The sequence below is a fragment of the Eumetopias jubatus genome, unplaced genomic scaffold (genome assembly GCF_037043125.1).
Source record: "Eumetopias jubatus isolate StellerSeaLion01/CBP00866 unplaced genomic scaffold, mEumJub1_p1.0 scaffold_13, whole genome shotgun sequence".
Taxonomy (NCBI): domain Eukaryota; kingdom Metazoa; phylum Chordata; class Mammalia; order Carnivora; family Otariidae; genus Eumetopias; species Eumetopias jubatus.
In genome coordinates this window covers 15,341,482-15,359,805 of record NW_028274819.1, presented here as the reverse complement: position 1 = coordinate 15,359,805, position 18,324 = coordinate 15,341,482, and positions in this window count along the sequence as shown.

Here is an 18,324-nt window from a genome sequence, read left to right as displayed (position 1 = left end):
GGTCTTCCGGAAGCATTCCATCTCTCTGACTTAGCTTTCTTCACCTAGAAGATGCAGAGACCAAGTCTTCTGCACAAGAGCGAATAAATACTGTGAGAGAGCTTTGCAAACTGAAATGAGGGGCTCAGGTGATATTTGAGTATGATCTGGCCGTAACTGCCAGCTTGGTTTTAGCTCAGGCTCTGATTCATCCTTTTGACAAACTTTTATTTAGTACCTACTAACGCAGGTCTTGGTCTCAGCACTGGAGACATTGCGGCCAACACAGCCCCTACCATTCCGAATCCTCACAGCACTTATAGTGAGGAGCAGTGTGTGCGTGTGTGTGCACGTGTGTGGGGATAAGTGCTATGGAAAAAGGAAAGCAGGCAGGGGTGGGAGAAGGGCTGGGGTTGTAAGTGGGGCTGGGGTGGGGTGTCAGGGTGTCTCAGGGAAGGTGACCCTGATTCTGACTGCACTTAGCACAGTGAAGGGGGACCTTCTAAAATTAAAAAAAAATTTTTTTTTTTTTTAAAGAAATGTATTTGTTTTGGGGCAGCAGAGTCTGGAGGGAAAGTCTGATTTTGCTGGGGTCTGCATCGATGACCACCCGATTCTGCCTTGGAGCCAGGGCTGCAGAAGTGAAACCTTTGTCATCAGCACTCTTGAGACCGTCAGATGCAACTTCCCGCTTCCTTCTCACAGACCAGACCCAAGCAAATGACCTCAGGGAGTAGCAGCAATAATTTGCCTAAAGGCTGATTGTCACATCTTCCTTGAGTAGTTTGGGAAGGGGACAGGAACTGACATGGTGTGCTGAGTGCAGTGCTAGGCTCCCAGGTACTCCATTTCCTTTTATCCTCCAGGCAGCCCTGTGAGTGGGAGACTACTGTTCCCATTTTGTAGATGAGGGGACTGAGGCTCAGAGTGTCCATGTGAGTGGCTCAACATCAGCACAAGGGGGAAGTGACAGACCAGAGATTTAAACCCAGATCAGCTCCACGTCCTGTACTCTCTCTTGTGACATCGCCATCCCTTCCTGGGACTCCAGGCTGGAGTGGTTTGAATGCAACTATTGAAATCTTTCCCATTAGGAATTCAGAAATTACATCGTCCAAATCCATCATTTTACAGATCGAATGAGTTAGCAATATGGATGTGTGTCTAAACACCGGGTAGTTGTGCTGTTGAGTGTTGGCTTCCTGTCTTCACAGATTAGAAACCAGAGGTTTAGGGAGATGCCCAGGTTACTTGCCTGAGGTTACACAACAGGTTTAGCAGCAAACCTATTCTCTTAAGGCTGTCTCCGGGCTTCTGATCTTTTCACACACCCCCTCCCCTCCTCCCCAGCCCTGTAAGGCTTAGAAGTCAAGGGCTGTAGTGTCAATGACGAGGAGAAAGAGGAAGAGCTATCAGGCCTAGAGGCCCTGATGCTTTCTTAGTTCAGAAGGATATTGAGAAAGTCTAGAAGTCCCCCGTCCCCTACACCCTTGTCCCTTGCCCCTGCCCCTCCTCCCCCTAGATCGGGAGGGATGGGGTTGCGAGAGAAAAACCTCTCTGGATGGCTTGTATTTGGATTTACAGCCAAGCAGTATTTATTCAGCGCTCCTGGGTGCCAGGCACCTAGTCCCAACCCTTCAGGCCCTGGCAGGTTAGTGAGGGACCAAGAAGCAACCACACACTGAAATCGCAGAGTTTAATGCTACCGCTGGAGTCAGCATCAGGTGCTGTGGGGGCTCAGGCTCAGGAAAAATGAAGTTGAGCGATGTCTTCAAAGCCCCAGGGCTGGCAGGAGCTTTCTGTGATGTCTTCACGTGGTGATGCTTCAGCAGAAATTCCCTGAAAATATCCACTCCCGTGTTTGTCAATGAGCAGCGACCTTTTAAGGCTTCTGTGAAAATGATTATTACAGGGGACACCTGGGTGACTCAGTTGGTTAAGCATGGGAATCTTGATTTCAGCTCTGGTCATGATCTGGGGTTGTGAGATGGAGGCCCCCCCCCACCAGGCGTAGAGCCTCCTTAAGATTCTCTCTCTCCCTCTGCCCCTCCCTCCCCTGTATGCACGAACTCTCTCTCTCTCATTCTCTCTCTCTCTCTCTCTCTCTCTCTCTCTCTCACACACACACACACACACACACACACACACGCAAGAAAATGGTTATTACAGGTGAAAGGCCAGGGTGGGTGGGGGTATGGGGCCAATGACAAGGAGCAGCCACAAGCCTGTGTGTGATGCTGAAGTCACTGCTGAGATTTGGCTCTCATTTATGTTGCACAGACTCCCAACTGTTCTTACATGGGATTTGCCTTTTGGAGTGCTTTGCTTGGAGAGGCAGGACGGTGGTGGGCATTGAGGGCAGCTGTATGGGGCTGGTGGTCTTGGCTCGGCATTCAGGGGGTGAGCCAAAAGAGCAAGGATGATGGCAAGAGCTAATTTTATGGGCCTCTCTGCAGGACTGGGCTACATCTTGGAGGTAGGGGTAGGGCTGGTGTGTGTGTGTCTGTGTGTGTGTGTCTCCCACCTAGTACCTGGTAAAAGGCTAAGGGGGTGGGGGGGGCGGCACATCAGGAGGAAGCTTGGCTCACACTGAATCTTCCCACTACCCCGACAGGTCACTTGATTTTTCTTCCCATTTCAAGGATGAGAAGATGGAGGCTCGGGGAACTTCAAGGTCACACAACCTGTAAAGATTAGAACTCAAGTCTGTCTAGGCTCCATTTTGTACATGGATGTGTGTGTGTGTGTGTGTGTGTGAGAGAGAGAGAGAGAGAGAGAGAGAGAGAGAGGGAGAGAGAGAGAGAGAAGGGGGGACTTAATTTCTTCTTTCTATTTTAATGAGAAAATGTTATGGAGGGGATGGGGGAGGGGAGAGGGAGGGATGCTGGCAGTTTCTGTTTCTAGGAGTAAAGGTTCCACGTTTCTGGACCTGTCTCTCTCTGTTTGGAAAATTCACTAGGATGGGCCTTTCTCCAAACAGAAGCAAGTCCCTGCCTACTGTCCTTGGGGAGGAGGTGGGGTCACCCCAATCTCTACACAGACTCAGGGGACTACACTGAACACTGATGTAGTTCTCTTTAATGATGTGAATTGGTGTCTTCTTAATGGACCTTCACCTTGAGGAGTAGGGGAGAAATAGTCCTGGAGAGAGACTCCAGCTGGACAGTAGATGTCTCCCTGGGGGCTATTGAAGATTGAATAATGGAGGCAGGGAAGGTACTGGGGGCCCTTATGACTGCCTCCTCTGAGCAAGTCATTCATTCATTCACTCATCCCTGTGTGTCATGGGCTCTGCTAGGCTTTGGGAATACACTGGTGAGTTGTCTCGAGCTGAACTTTGGGGGAGGGGGCAGTTATAAGGGCAGCAAAGCAGCCCCAAAACAGGGTGGCTAAAATTGGAGCTGACTGTTGGACCTGTGAAGCTGGGGTTTTGATGTCAAGGTGGTGGGAGAAGCAGAGGCTCTGAGTCATATTAATCTTTGGAGATTTTAAAATCGGGAAGATCAAATGGATGCTAAGATAAACTTACAGTTAGAATCTGGAATCAGGGAAATGCAATTTCAAGATGTGTTTGCCCAGTAGAGATGATCTTTTTAATTTTAATGGTAATGTCTATGGGTGGGGATTGCGTTCCCAACTTCCTTGGTTCTCACCACTCCTGGGCAGCCCCGCCTGAATCACTTATGTCCCTTATCAGCCCCCTGCCCAGCCCCAGTGGCTAACAGAATTTTCCACCCTAACAGTAGATGCCTCAGAGCTTTGAGAATCTGTTTATTCAAGTACCAATGAACCGGAAGCAGATTTGCAGAATGCGGTAAGGTTTTAAACTTTGAACTTTTCTCTGATTCTCACTGTAAAGGAATAATGGTGATCTTGATTGGTGACCTTTATTGGTGATAATGATGATTGGTGACAAATAATTGTGAATAAGCTGACATTCATTTACATTCACTCCACATTTGGTTATTGAGAGCTGCTGTGTGTCAGCACTTTTGTAGGTCTGGGGAATACAGCAGGGAAGGAGACAGACAAACATGGAACTTGAATTTCAGTGTGGGTGGAGGGAGATAGACAGTAGAGAAGATACATGAATAACATGCACAGGCTACGAGACGATGGTAAGTACTAAGGAGAAAAAGTGGGAAAGAGTAAAAATATTGGAGGAGGAGGAAGGGTTACATAGGGTGGCCATCTAGGCCTCACCTAGACAATGATTATTTAGTCAAGACTGAATTAAGTGAGGGATGTGGCCACCTGGGGCAAAAACATTCTAGGCAGAGAAAACAGCAAGTGCAAAGGTCCTGAGGTGGGACTGGCTTCATGTGTTAGAAGGGGTATCAATACCTCACACACTGCTCTAAGCTCTTTCACTCCATTGAGGGATGTATTTTTTTTTAAAGATTTTATTTATTTATTTGAGAGAGAGAGAGAGCATGAGAGGGGGGAGGGTCAGAGGGAGAAGCAGACTCCCCGCTGAGCGGAGAGTCCGATGTGGGACTCGATCCCGGGACTCCAGGATCATGACCTGAGCCGAAGGCAGTTGCTTAACCAACTGAGCCACCCAGGCGCCCTGAGGGATGTATTTTTATTATTCCCATTTACAGATGGGCAACCTGTGGCCAGAGAATCTAAGATTCTCTGGATTAAATAAAAGGCAGAGCCAGGCTTCTAACCCAGGCACTCTAACTCCAGAGCTAGGTTAAAGAAGTGATTTCATTAGCATGGGTAGACCCAGGTACTGAAGATTTACACCTCCAGCTCTAAGCAGCCTTACCGGCCCTGGAGGAAAACCCTGGGTGTGGAGGGAGTGACTCAGGCCTTGGCTGGCTTCCTGCTGAGTCATTTGCTGATGGGCTGTGGAGGGAGGCGAGTGGCACTCAGACCTCCCCTCCTCACGCTGGCAGGTTCCTGCCCTTGGGGGGGGGAGTTGCCTGGCAACAGGCCTTAACCACACACCAGTGGTGGATGGATTTGTCTGACTTTCCCAAGAACTTCTTTGTGAAATTGTGGGTGGGCTCCATTTCCTGGTGTTGCCCCACAGCCAGCAAGGGGGAGCAGCCCCAGAGGCTGACTTTCTGCCCAGCCTAGCCCTGAATTCTCCAAAATGTCCTGGGTGGACACATTCTGTCCCTTGTCAGGCTGATGGTCTTTCATCTCGGGTTGAACTGTCCAAGAGCAACTAGCTGTGTGTTTCGCAGACCCCCTGCAAAGAACAAGGTTCCTGGGGCAGCCACACACACCACGCTGGGCCTCATGATGCTCACCCTCTTGACATTTCATTCACAGATACAGCAGGGAGGGAATGGGTAAGTGCTACAATACGTACATTGAGTTTGCTAAGATTTTAAAATAGGGATTCATGAATAATAATAGCTAACATGTCTTGAGCCCTTACTATGTGCCGGACAGTTTTCTCAGCACATAACTAATGTCTTACCTAATTTTCCAAACTCTCCCAACACCTGATAAGAGAGATGCTTTTACCATTTTCTATATATGAAAATGGAGGCTCAGAGATGTCACAGCTAGGAAAGGGCAGAAAGGACATTGGGCACAAGATCCTGGAGTCAGGAAGGTGCAGGCTGGATTTGGGGAGCTCTGATGGGCTGGTGGAGAGCAGAGGATGGAGGAGCAGTACAGTGAGAGACGAAGCCGTCGGATGAGAGAGGGTGCTGGGACCAGACCGTGAAGTTGGACTTGAGTTCGCGGTGGTTGGGAAGCACTGAAGGTGTTTCAGTGTCTCCCTTTGGTGCCCCAAGGCCGCAGCTTTGTTGCTTTGCTTTGCCTTGACACATGAACCAGGATCGAACAAAAACAAGAGGAAGAACTCAGACTCTGTGGTGAGGAGAAGTCTCATTTGCTCCTTGCTCACCGAGAGTCCTCTGTATTTGCTGAACTTGGGCGGCAGAATGTCCTTGGATAAAGAGCTCTATGTTCCAGGGAATGTCCCGACAGGTGCTATCCATTGCTGCCGGGTCCCCTCCTTTTGCTCCTTGCCCCCCCAACCACTCCTGATTCAACTCTTTTCCTGGCTTTCACCTCTTAGTTCCCCAGCTGTAATGTGAGCATTGGCTGTTTCTGTCCAGCTGGCATTCCTACTTCTTTTCTGCAAAACTTCCTGTTTTCATCCTGTGATCTACTGAGTTTGCCTCATGACACCTTCTTGTGGTAGGCACCGTTAGTTACCTACCCCCTCTAGTCTCCCTCTTCTATGGCTTAAGAAACTCCGAGTTTGTTCTTTGTGATGTCACCACATGGCCAGCCCCAGGCAATGGATCATGATACATCTAAGCCAACAACAGCCCTGTTTCCGACCCTCCCAGACTCCCTTGCAGCTAGGGGCATCCATGTGACCTGGTTTTTATCACTAAGACCTGAGGGGAAGTTGGCTCTGTGGCTTCCGAGAAAGCTTTTGATTTTTTGACAAAAGGAAACAGTTCCAGTTTCCTACCCCCGCCCCTGACAACCCCTTTCCGCTGCCCCCCACTTAACCACAGTCATGACAGCTAGAGCTTGCTGCAGCTGGACATCCTCAGTGTCCACTGAGGGTGGCCAGCAGCCATCGGGGGGGGAAGCCTGCCTTCTGAGGAGAGAATACAAATACAATCAGACCCAGAGAGAAAAGCAACAGGGTAGGGAGATAAAGAGAAAGAGAAAAGTTGAGGCCTCCTTTGAATGTTTAGCTTCATAGGAAACTGGCACCATGCCTGGAGTTCCAAGTTATGTGAGCAATATACATGCTTTTCTTTTTTCCGTGTGCTTGTTTGAGATGGGCTTCCATTACTTGTAACCAAAGGCCCAGGTCTCCTCTCTTAAGGGTGAATGTCTAGCAGGGCTCCCGACCTTTCTCTGCCTCTAACACCTGTGACCTTGACCAACTATTATGATGTGCATGAGGGTTCCAGTCACACGTCATCTACCTACCCGCCATCAACCTCAGCAGCCCCCACCCTAAGCCCAACCCCACCCCTACTCCCCACCCCCACCCTTCCCCATCTCTACCCTTTTCTTTTTCTAAAGATTTATTTATTTATTTTAGAAGTTTGGGGAGGGCAGAGGGAGAGAATCTGCTTCCTTCTTGGTCAAAAACCAGCCCAAGGGAATGAAGAATGAGGAAAGCCAGGGTGTCACCATATACCAAGGCCACCTCAACTCCACAATGTCCTCAGGATGCCCTGGCAACACTGCTGTTTGAGAATCACTGAGATTAAGAAATGGGAGTCAATGAGAAAGCAGCGAGCTGGGTGGGCAGGGGTGGGATGGGGTCTGTCTGATCCGGGAGGGACCTTAGAGGCCCTGCACCCATTCTCTGGTTTGTTCATTCATACAACACATGGTTTGTGCCTTTCTTCTTCTTCAGCTTGAGATAGACTTGACATATAGCATTATATTAGTTTCAGGTGTACAACAGAATGATTTGCTATTTGTATATATTGTGAAATGATCCCCACAGTAAATCTAATTAACATCCATTATGACACATAGTTATATAAATCTTTTTTTTCTTGTTTTTTTTTAATCTTTTTGTCTTGTGTTGAAAACTTTTAAGATCTATTCTCTTAGCAACTTCCAAATATGCATCACAGTATTATTTACTGTATTCACCAAGCTGTGCATTACATCCAATGACTTATTTATTTTATAACTGGACATTTGTACCCTTGGAGCCCCTCACCCATTTCACCCACCCCCACACCTCCCATCTCTGGCAACCACCAAGCTGTTCTCCATACAACACATTTTTGTTGAGCACCTCCTTTGGGCCAGAATCAAAAATGATCCCGGCCTTCTCCATATAGGGGAGGAAATATGAAGTACATATACGAAAAATATAAAAGAAGGAAACTGCCTGGTGAGTGTCCCATCTTCCCTCAGGCTTCTCAAAGAGAAAATGACCTTTAAAATAAAACAGATAAAGTCCAGATTAGCAATGAGGGAGCCTCAGTCTTGGGTGGGATTTGGGACATTAAAATGAGGTGTCACATTGGGATTTAGAATCTCTGTTCCTGGAAACCCTCAAGAATGAATACCTAAACCACGGACTCATCTTTAATAGGCAGCTCTGTGGGGGTACTGCATAAAGCAAAGGCTTCCGAGTGAACTTAGGTTTGAATCCTGATTCCTTCCTTCCCTCTCCCCTCCCTCCCTCCTAGCCTTCCTTCCTTTCTTCCTTCCTTCCTGAGATCAAGGCTTTTATTTTATTTAATTAATTTATTTAATTTTTTATTTGAGTATAGTTGACATACAATGTTATATTAGTTTCAGGGGTACAACGTAGGGATTCACAATCTTTATATGTTACGCTCTGCACACCACAAGTGTAGCTACCATCTGTCACCATGGAGAGCTAGTACACCAGCATTGACCATGTTCCCTATGCTGGACCTTTCATTCTCATGACTTATTCATGCCACAACTGGAAGCCTGCATCTCCCACTCCCCTTTACCCGTTTTGCTGTTTCCTTTCCCGAAATGTGTGGTTTAGACAAACTGCTAAACCTCTCTGAGCCTCGATTTCCTTAGAGTTTTTGTGAGCATTGTATGAATATAATAATACTATAATGTTTTTTGAGGGCTTAACTATATTCTGGTTCTGACCTAAGCTCTATAAGCTTATTAGCTTATTTATCCTCACAACAAATGAGGAGACCAAGGCATAGAAAGGTCAAATACCTTGCTGGTCCGTTGCAGAGCCTGGCTTTGAAGGCATCAAGTCTGGTTCTAGAGTCTATGCTTGTAAGCGGTTCACTTACTGCTGCCCTTATTGGTAAAATTGAGATGACTCACTCATTTTAATCACTAGAGAGGATATTGAAGTGGTAAAATGCATGGGCTCTGGAGCCAGATTGCTGTGGTACAGATTCTTGGCTTATCACTCATTAGCTGTGTGACCTGAGTTGTGAACAAATCATTTACATTCTCCATCCCTATCTTGATTTCCTCATCTGTGAAATGGAGAGGGTTTTTATGAGGATTGAGTGAGTTATACAAAAAACTTAGAATTGTGCCCAGTTCATGGGAAGTCCTCTGTGGATGCCATCACTGTTGTCTTTCAGGGGTTATCACTCCCTCAGGGTGGCTTCCCCTCCCTATCTGAATTATGTTCCTCCCTGTTATTCACCCTCATAGCACCCTGCTTCTTTCTTATGTAGCACACAGGACTCACACCAATGTATTTCTACTGTATTTCTAAGAGATAGAAAACCATGACATAAAGCTTTCCTATCACTTAGAATTTTCATTTGATGCATATTGAAAGAGCTTTTTTAAAAGTCTTATTTAGAATAGATTTTTTTTCAAAGTTTATTTATTTTTTAAAGAAAGAGAGACTGAGAGAGAATGTGTGGGGAGGGGCAGAGGGAGGAAGGATCTCAAGCCGACTCCTTGCTGGATGCAGAGCCTGATGCAGGGCTCGATCCCATGACCCTGAGATCATGACCTGAGCCGAAATCAAGAGTTGGATGCTTAACCAACTGAGCCATCCAGGCACCCCTAAAGATTTTATTTTTTAAATAATCTCTCCATTCATTGTGGGGCTTGAACCCACAACCCTGAGATCAAGAGTCACCCGCTGCACCAACTGAGCCAGCCAGGCACCCCTAGACATAGAGATTTATCATATATCAAGCTGCTCTGTTTCCTTACCTTTTTAGTTCACAATAACTTTTCATTTCAATGTCAAATCAGCATGGAATCTGGGGTGCGTGGGTGGCTCAGTTGTTACGTGTCTGCCTTTGGCTCAGGTCATGATCCCAGGGTCCTGGGATCGAGCATCACATCGGGCTCCCTGCTTGGTGGGAAGCCTGCTTCTCCCTCTCCCACTCCCCCTGCATGTGTTCCCTCTCTTGCTGTGTCTCTCTCTGTCAAATAAATAAATAAAATCTTAAAAAAAAATCAGCATGGAATCTTTTTGAAGACATTGTAAGTGGTGATTAAACTCAGCACCTGTACCACTAAGAATGCACAAAGCTCAAGGAAAAGGTAGAAGAGACGGAGAACTGTGAGCAGGTTTGTGCATGTGTAGTCAATGCCAACTACATCACAACCATCACCTGGCTGTCTGCAATTTGAGATACACCAATTACAATACATGACCTTCTTTAAGGAGTGTAAAAATATGAAAAAAAAGTGTTATATACATTTGATGATGAACTACAGTATTAAAACTTAAATGTCCCCCTACCACCCAGTTGCATGGTTCCTTATTTGGTTTTCCAAAAGCCCACCATGGTTTAGATCAAACCTATGTAGGTTTTCCTTCTAAGTATGATTTAGTAATGACTTTGTGTTGGTTAAAGCAATGCTAGCTGCTGTAAAAGATAAATCCTAAAACTGCATCAGTTAACACTATAAACACTATACATTTTACAGGTCAAGAAATGAGGCTCAAAGATATGAAATGACGAGACTAATACCATGTTGCTCTGCAGTCATGGTGCTGGAGTGGAGCCTCATCTACATATGCTCTTCCCATTACATTCACTTGCCTCTTTGAATTATACAAGAAAGGCAAAGAGAGAGAGAGAGAGAGAGAGACTATAGTCCTTTTCATATGGGGCTGATTCACTTAGAGGGTATCCTTTGCTTTTTCCGAGGCTGGAGATTTCACCCACAGTCAGTTACCTCTTACCAGTGGATCAGAGGGGACCAGCCTACAGTGTTTGCTACCTGCCAACAGCCTGGGTTTCTTTTGGATGGGTCTGGCTATGATGTACTCTTCTGGGTACATGACATTTGGGAGCAGTCATTTTGACAATGAAGATATATCTATAGATAAAAATTGTAGATGAGATGTAGATATAGACATTAAAAAGAGACTTTAAAGTAAAAACATTCAAACACAATGTGTAGAATCTGATTGAATCCTAGTTTGAAAAACCAGCATTAAATAAATATTTGGGGGAGGCACCTGGTTGGCTTAGTCGGTACAGCATGTGACTCTGGATCTCGGGGTTATGAGTTTGAACCCCATGTTGGGTGTAGAGATTACTTAAAAATAAAATCTTTAAGGGGCGCCTGGGTGGCTCAGTTGGTTAAGCGACTGCCTTCAGCTCAGGTCATGATCCTGGAGTCCCGGGATCGAGTCCCACATTGGGCTTCCTGCTCCGCAGGGAGTCTGCTTCTCCCTCTGACCCTCTTCCCTCTCATGCTTTCTATCTCTCATTCTCTCTCTCTCTCAAATAAATAAATAAAATCTTTAAAAAAATAAAAAAAATCTTTAAAAAATATTTGGGGAACAATTGTATAATTTGAGTATGGATAGGATATTTGGTCATATTGAGGAATTATCGTTAGTTTTCTTGTGTTTGATAATGCTGTTGAGGCTATGTAGAAAAATCTCTTTATGTTTTAGAGATATGTACTCAAGTATTCAGGGATGAAATATCATGAAATGTATACTTTAAAACATGAACAACAAAAGCAGCAACAGAAAAATAGATGAATCAAACTTGGCAAAATGTTAAGGACTGTTTAAATGTTGGTAATAGGTATGAGGATATTAATTTTATTATTTTTTCTCCCCATGACCATTCACTATTTGAAGTAAGACTGTGGGGATATTTGAATGAGGCTTAAAAATGAATAGTGCTTATCACTAGCATTTCTCTTTTTTCTTTTCTTGCTGAAGTATAGTTGACAGACAATGTTCTATCTACCGGTGTATAACATAGTGATTTGGCAATTCTATGCATTACTCAATGCTCACCACGGTAAGTGTAGTCACAGTCTTTCACTATACTCGTATTTGTCTTGCTATATTTATTGATTGATTGATCAATCAATTTTCTTTATTGACTGTATTGACCTTCGGCTCAGGTCATGATCCTGGAGTCTCGGGATTGAGTCCTGCATCGGGCTCCCTGATCAGTCAATCTCCCCGCTTGACTGTAACTCCATGAAAACGGGGATCCTGCTAGTTTTGATTATTCCCAGCACCTGTATTCCTGGCCTCTAGCACAGTCTCTACCACACAGTTGGGTTTTTAATTTTTTTCTGCTAAGCTCAACTCTCACTGATGAGAATCAGCCCTTCTCCATCATGGCCAGCCTTTGTTTTGGTTTTCCCTGATTCTGGTTGCCTCTCTGGCCCTGCAGGTTGCCTGTGGTTTGCCCCACAGGCAGGAAGCAGAAGGCTTCTGGTGGCCCACATGCCCATCAGTCTGAGCACCAGCCTGCAGCCATCTCCCACCCTCTCCCATGATTTGCTGCCATCCCACTATGGACTCCTGGAGGGCAGGGACTTTCCCCTGCATGTCTTGGTAATTGCTGGAGTACTTGGCAGTGACATAACTGATGCTCTGAAACCGTTTGTTGATTGACCACTTGTATTCCCCTTCCTGGCCCTACTTCATGGCTGTTAGATGAGAAATATTTTCATGTATTAATTTATTTTCTCCATATTATTTTTAATTATACAAGTAACACATGGGCATTATAGAACAATTAGAAAGTGGAAATAAACTGAAAGAAAAAGAATCAGAATGATCTGAAATCTCACCCCTCATTGTTATCATTTGCTTGCATTATTTTTTTTTATATTTGACAAAAGAGTTTATTTATTTATTTGGTTGGAAGAGAAAAGTAAGAATCAAAATGACAGAGTAACTCGGAGAACTATAATGACTGGCTATTAAGATCATTTCTAGCTCTAGGTGACCAACCTTATTACTTGATGGAACATTTTGTAGGCCTGTGCCCACATTTCCTTTATGCCTGTTTTTTGTCCTTCACGGGAGAGGAAAATATTTCATAGTCACTCTATAAACAAGGAGCTCATCTGTTAGTGTCAATGGAAAGTTTATTAATGTATAAGTTATATAACCTACATCCACACATATCATATCATGCGACAAGGCACCATTTGTTATACAACCTTCCATGCTCAGGCATATGTCGATTCATATAGTAGAATACAAATATATCAAAAAGGAATTTTGTAGAAGATTACTTTCTGAGACAAGTAAATTGTTAAATTACTTAAGTAGATTTTTTAAAAAAAGATTTTATTTATTTATTCATGAGAGAGAGAAGTAGAGGGAGAAGCAGTCTCCCAAGGAGCAGGGAGCCCGATGTGGGCCTTGATCCCAGGAGCCTGGGATCATGACCTGAGCCGAAAGCAGACGCTTAACCATCTGAGCCACCCAGGCGCCCTAAGTAGATTTGTTAATAGGTGTGCTTATGGATCTATTTGCCTCTCCTAGTGAACACTGGGATAATAGTTTAGTTATCATAAGTAATGGTTTTATACTATGTTAAATTGATATTCCCCATGATTACATTTAAGTTAAAAAAAGTAGATAAACTAGATTTATAACTTCTTGAGCTAAGTGACATTGTAAACAAGGTCAGAAAAACAATATATTTCCTCCATACTTCTGAAAGAAAGCCTTTGTTCTTTAGTACCATGTTAGGATGATAAATTGAAACTAGTACACTACTTGCATAAAAGTTTGAGAACACATTCTTGACATATTCATTTTATTTAGGTGGATATCAGAATGTAGTAAAATTATGTTGATATAGAACTTGAAGAGCATTAGCTTTTCCCCCTTAAAAAATAGCAGCATTCTGGGCGCCTGGGTGGCTCAGTTGGTTAGGTGGCTGCCTTCGGCTCCAGTCATGATCCTGGAGTCCTGGGATCGAGTCCCGCATCGGGCTCCCTGCTCAGCAGGGAGTCTGCTTCTCCCTTTGACCCTCCCCCCCTCATGCTCTCTCTCTCTCTCTCATTCTTTCTTTCAAATAAATAAATAAAAAATCTTTAAAAAAATAGGATTCCATTACTATCTTTCAAATATGTACACTTGTTTTGTAATTTAATACATCAATAAAAGAATAAGGTAAAATTACACGTTGATTTTGGTAAAACCGAGGAAATTCTTAAAATATTTAATTTTAAATTTTCTACAAAAAGATGCTACTTAAGAGTTCTAAATTAGTACAAGTATGTAACAAATACTTTTAGGACTTTACTGATTGGTTTCCTTCTTTCCTTCTTTTGTTTTTGTCTAATTCTTTCAACTTCCATAAAAACTGTGGAACACTTTAAAGTAAATTTATGTAATTGAAATAGTGTAATTGATTTGTATTTCCCTGATGATGAGTGATGTTGAGCATCTTTTGCTTGCATTATTAAATTACCTCTATGCATATATTAAAATGTTTTTCTCTCTATAAAATGAGATGGCTTTTGTCCTGCTTCCTTCCTCCAGTAACATACGGAGAATATCCTTCCAAAGCAATAGGTACACATCTATGCCATCCTTTTTAATGTCTATAAGTATTTTCTTATAAGGCTATACTCTACTTAATTAACCAGTCCCCTGTTGGTGGGCATTTTGGTTGTTTGCACCTTGCCGTTATGCTGAACACCCTTGCATCTCTCCGTGCACATTGCACTCACCCTGCTGTTCAGTTTAGCAGGGTTTTTTTTGAATCCCTTCTGTGTGCCAGGCTCTTTTCTATTCAGTGGAGAGACAGCAACAGTGGATTTTCTGGGGTCAAGATGCCTTTATTATTGTTGTTGTTATTATTATTATTATTATTATTATTAAAGACTTAATACATATTCCCAAACTGCCTCCAGAGAGACTAGATTGGCTTCCATTCCCACCTGCGATGTGGGAGTGCCCTGTGCCCTATCCCACCATTGTCTTTAAGAGCCACCTCTGCAGGGAGGTGTCTAGCAGTGTGTTTGGCATCTGCTGCCTGCTGTCTTCCTCCTTTGGGTTCTTTCCTTGGCCACATCCATCTCAGGATCAGCTCTGGCCTTTCGTGCTGCCCTTCTCTAGTTAAATGACTCTAGCTTTCTGCCTGCCTCTGAGCAGGCCTTTAATTTTGAGGTTCCTTGCAGATATTCCCTCTACTTGCCATGACCCCATGCAGTGCTCCCCACAGTCAGCCACCACTCTTCACCCCCCAAATAGTAGGCTCAGACAACCAGAGGACAAGAAGCAGGCAGAAGTCTGGGGCTCCATGGCTGAGGGCAGGTTTTATTCTTCCTTTGCTTCTTGAATTTTATTAATACCTTCAGGAACCAATCAGGGGGCTCTCCCTTGATCTGTGTGCAGGAGACCTAGCCATGGTTGGGACTGAATCTTATCTTAGCCCTTGGCCTAAGTCCTTCCAGGGTAGCAGGGATGACTCTTGGCTCTCAAGGATTAATGCAGAGTGAGCAGCCATGTGTTTGGATATGACCTTAGAAAGGGGGGGTCAGTGGTCCTATGAAAAGGGCATTCTGTTCTGAGAGTCCAAGCCCAGGGTCTGAGCCCTGGCTCTGCATGTTCGTGTGACCATACTAATCAGCCTTTGGGGTGTCTGCCCTGCTCACTGCGACCCCTGTCTGTGCATCTGCCCTCCGGTGGGGGGGCAGTGGTCTTCGGAGGTTATTTTGATATAATATGACCCTGTCCCTTTAGCCACATTGATTGAACCAGGGATGGGCATGGGATCCAAACTGGGCCAATCAGATTTCTTCTGCAGATGGGGATTTGAGATGGTCTAGGGCTCGTTGTAATAACCTGAAACAGAGGTAGGGAGAAGCAGAAATAAGTGTGCAGAGATGCAGAGAGTGGATGCAGGATGGATGGCCTGCAGGGGAGGAGCAAGAAGCAGACGTGGAGAGACAACTGGCCTGGATCTTGCTGGGTTCCCAGTTCTCGGTGCCCTGGCTTGTCTTACTGCCTTGGAGTCTGTGAGACACCCCAGTGTTCTCATAATAAAGCCCCCCCTTTTGGCTTACGCTATCCCTGTAACCTGAAAACAAGCAAGCGCTAACATGGTGAATGGAACTAAATGTCAATCTTTCTGAGCCCGAGTCTCAGGGTTGTTGAGAGGACGAAATGAATTAACGTTTGTAGGGCCGTAGTCCACCGTCCAACCTGATTCATCAGAACCTGTGTCAGAAAGGTTAAAGTACTTTGAGTATCATCATTGCCTGTATGTGAAAGAACTTTGTAAACTTTGAAACGATATAACCTTGTGTGTGTGTGCACGTGTGTGCACGTGTGTGCACGTGTGTGATTACCTGTATATATCCTACGTTCCATCCCCGTTCTCTCTTTTCCTATAAACTTCTCAAGGGCTTTAGACAAGTCGTTGTCCTCCTCTTGGCCTTCACTTATTTATCATTTATTTATCAGTAAAGTCGGGTGGAATGCATGACCTCTAAACTCCCTTCAAGCTCTGGGAGGGGAAGTTTAACCCCTGCATACGGTCCAGGCGTGCAGAGAACACACCTGCCTCGGGCTGGTGCTGAAGGCCTGGAGGCTGGGAGCCAGGGATGCTCCCAGGTAACACATGCCCGGCTGGGTTAGGGAGTCAGGCAGATCCTTTCTCTGCTCTGCCCTGTTTAGGTTTATGCTTCTGCTGTGTGGATGTCTTGCTCCAGCCATAGTGAGTCTCCAGGTTGTCACTGTGTCAGAAAGGACCAGAGTAAGGAAAATCTAGCTTTGCTAGAAAAGCCAAGACCTTGAGGGCCCCCGCTATGGCCGTACCAATGCTGGGGTCATAGCTGTTCTATAAACTCCTCCTCTCTGCTGCATTTCTCTGCTTAGGACAATAGCCAAGTCAGAACCTGGCCCAGGATCAGCCCAGCCCAGCTTACTTTTCCAGGGCAGAGGCTCAAGGCATTTTGCTTCATGTTCTTTATATCTTTGGTGACTGCAAACTTCAAGTCTTGGCTAAATCAAGCGTATTGACATTTCTTAACAGCCCAGAAATTAATGGAGGTCATTTGGAAAGGGTGGAAGCCCAGAATGAAGGAGGTCTTATTTTCTCTCCTGCGGAGAGGGAGCAGTGTCAAGAAAGACGGCAGGACAGAAGCCTTACTGCTAAAGCACTGCTGATATCTAGAGCAGCTGTGTTACCATTAGCAAGTCACTTAACCTCTCTGAGCCTCCATTTCTTCATCTGTAGAATGAGCAGGTTGGACTGGATGGCCACCAAGGTTCTTTGTGTGTGTTACATTTTACAATTCTCTGATAAACCAGCATGATAAAACCTGAGAGCACAAACAGCATATTTCAACAGAGCGGATGCAAGCCTCTGAAAAAATGTCTGATGAAAATGTCAAAGATGGAGGCAAATAAAGGCAGCAGATGAAGAAGAATCAGGGGGGAGATGAGGTATTTGCCTATATGTCCTTGTCCTGGAATCGTTCATTTACTACGTACATATGGGGAATTTAGGGCTGTCTATATTATGCTGCTCTCAACACGAGGTTGAAGGCTAAAGGGCCAGGTGGGAGATGCTCAGGGTAGGGATTGCAAAGGGACCTCCAGGTCAGGGATGCCTTCCTGGAAGCCATCATGTAGCGGTTAACACAAGCTTTGGCTTCAGGCAGACCCATGCCTCCTAGTTCCTTCTCCTGTGTGTCTTTGAGCCAGTTAGTTACCTTAAACTGTACCTGCTTTCGTTTCCTTAACCAGAAAATGGGGATCATGAGAGTGTCCCTGGTATAGGGTGTTGGTAAGGACTAAATGAGATAAACTATATCAAGTGGCTTGCACAGAACCTAATACCTAGTTAGCAGCGAATAATGGCAGCAGATATTATGACTTAAGTTTTTACCCTCTCTCTATCTTGGCCTATAGTTTCCAAGTAAGTGAAAGAAGACTCTCAAGGTATTCTGCTTATAGGTGGTAGTCTAGGCCTTTTAAAATTCATTTTGCTTCGTAGGAAAAAAGAAATCCCATCGACTCAGACCAAACTTGAGAGTATTTTCTCAAATCGTGGTTGGAGGAAGCTAACTGCATTCGGATCACCTGCGTACTTCCTGATGCAGAGTCCTGAGCTTTCATTCTAATTAGAAACAGAACTCTGAAAAAAAAGAAAAAAAGAAAAAAAAAAAGAAGCAGAACTCTGATTCTGAGTCTCCGAGGGGGACCCAGAAATAAACATGTTAGCCAAATCCACAGATAAAGGCTGAGAGGCTTTTACGGAGCGTACTGCCCTACCGCCCAACAGACTAGGCCAGTGCTTCTCAAATTTTAATTATAGGAATCTACTGGGAATCTTGTTAAAATGCAGAATTTGTTTCAGTAGGTGTATTAGTCAAGGTTCTTTAGAGAAACAGAAACAATAGGAAATATATATGTTATTAATACATAGCATATATATGTAATATATAGTATATATAAATAATTTATGATATATATAATCTATCTATATATACTATATATATATATAGATAGATTATATATAAATATATATATATCAAATAAAGCTTTGGTTCATGCAATTAGGGAGGCTGGGAAGTCCCAAGATCTGCCATCTGCCAGCAGGACACCCAGGAAAGCTGGTGGTGTAGTTCAAAGGTCCGAGAACCAGAGGGCTGGTGGTGTAGATT